The following is a 1996-nucleotide window of genomic DNA, read 5'->3' as shown; positions in this document are numbered from 1 at the left end:
CGAAGGAGCGTCCAGAAGGACATGTGACGACTCCGGGCTGGACTCCGCTTCGTCCACGGTGAAAGCCGATCCGGCGATCCACAGCGCAAAGTTGTAGTATTTCCTCAGCGACCAGCACGGATCAGATCCAGGCATGAAGAAGCAGATATCGTCCTCTTTTGGAAGACCAAACAAAGTAGTTTCGCTTTCACAACGAAGCACACAGCGTCTCCACAACATGGCGGCGGCAACAATAAAGAATAAAAGTTACACCACCTTTCTTTGCGTGAACATTTCGGCGGCATTATGCAAATCTTCCCAGATAGTGATGTAGATATGTGGGGGCGTGTTAGAACGAGCCGTTTTAGGTAGGTGTGGCTGACTCTTAACTTTTATAAAGAATGTCTCTTTGGATTTGAGACTTTAGTCTTTTACAGCTTTACAGATCTTCTTTAAGCACCAAGAGCTTGTAACACTCCAAAGAGAAAGGAAAAATTGAAATTGCATCATATGACCCCTTTAAAGCAATTTAAAATTGAATCGACTGTAAAAGAGTGATTGTTTGCCTCTCAACGCCTGGAGTTCTGAAACATACGCATCGTTCCATAGCTGCCTATTACCTGGTCTCTCTTATGGCCTTTCATTCTGTGTTTATTCCTCCCTTATTGCTCACTAACCCTTATTTTCCAAGCTGCCACTTACACAGACTCGATCTAATTAAACATAAAGGTTGCATCTCTATCAGAGACCTGTACCTCAGTGTCTAATGATTAGCTTTATTCAGAGCTTTATTGCCATTGCTTGCTCTTGCTTTTAACACTGTGCTCCAAGGCTTTTAGCATGTTTGCGATCACTGTGCATTTCCAGATAAGGTATTAAATTACCCAGTGTCCTCTTTGTGTACATATAATGAGAGAGAGTGCCCTTTCTGTGTTCTCTAGACGCGGTCAGATAGCAGTAATAGAACGGCTAGGGGGCGGGTGCAATGGTTTCCCATCAGCCCTATGTTTTGCTGTTTCATTATTTTGTTATTTTATGTCGTCATTCTGTTCGCATGCAATGTTCAGATCTGATTGTTTCCCCTCTCGTACGTCCATGGTATTTGCCATTTGGTATTTGCCATTTCGTCTTATTATTGAATAATTAGAGTTGTGGGATCAATGAAAAAGATGGATTTTTCATGGAAACATGGTTTTTAGGTATTCTTATGGGATCCAAGGGTTATATTATGGCTAGATGGACAGGCCTTTTGTAATACTGATTGTGATGGAACAACTGTCTTTACTCACATCAATGCTGCCCTGACTCTTCAATCGCCTCTCTTCGGAGAAAAGTGCAATCACAATCCCTGTTGGGTAGCAGTGATGAGGTATACCTTTATAGTGCCTCATCACTACTGCCTTTAAATGCATCACATACCTCTCTACAAGAGACCAATCCCTTCCCCAGTGCATGCACAATAGTTTCCCCATAGCAATCCAGTGGCACCAAAAGTAGAGTCACCTTACGCGCTTTCCAAGGCACAGATTAGAGCTGTAATCGGGCCTTAAAAGTTAGGCCCGACAGAATTCGGCCCGAGCCCGACAAGTACATTTTGATTGACAGCTTTTTAAAAGCCCGAACCCATTTACAGCCCGACATTATTCAAATGTGCGCACGCACATAGCTCTTTTGCCTTTTGTTAAGAATGAGTCATTTATACATGTTTTAACATAATTTATTCATGACTAATGTAGGCTATAGGCCACTTTGAAGTTGGAACAAAGAAATAAAATAAGTCCTCTGTAACATCGTAGCACTCTAAATAGGCCTAGGCATACACTTAGCCTATAAATAGGCCAATGCACCAATAAAGATGAGTCTTTCTTAACAAATTAAATTAAGATAAATTCTAAATTAAGATGGGTATTTGGCAATAACGAAATTAAGATAAAGGCTCCGTGGGATTTTGAAATTTAATAAAAGAATAATGCCAACATTAGCCTATATACTCTGTCTACATTATGCATTTAAGACT

Source organism: Sinocyclocheilus grahami, unplaced genomic scaffold (assembly GCF_001515645.1).
Source record: "Sinocyclocheilus grahami isolate Dianchi unplaced genomic scaffold, SAMN03320097.WGS_v1.1 scaffold422.1, whole genome shotgun sequence".
Lineage (NCBI taxonomy): Eukaryota > Metazoa > Chordata > Actinopteri > Cypriniformes > Cyprinidae > Sinocyclocheilus > Sinocyclocheilus grahami.
The sequence above is the reverse complement of the archived record's forward strand: the minus strand, read 5'-3'. Positions refer to the sequence as shown.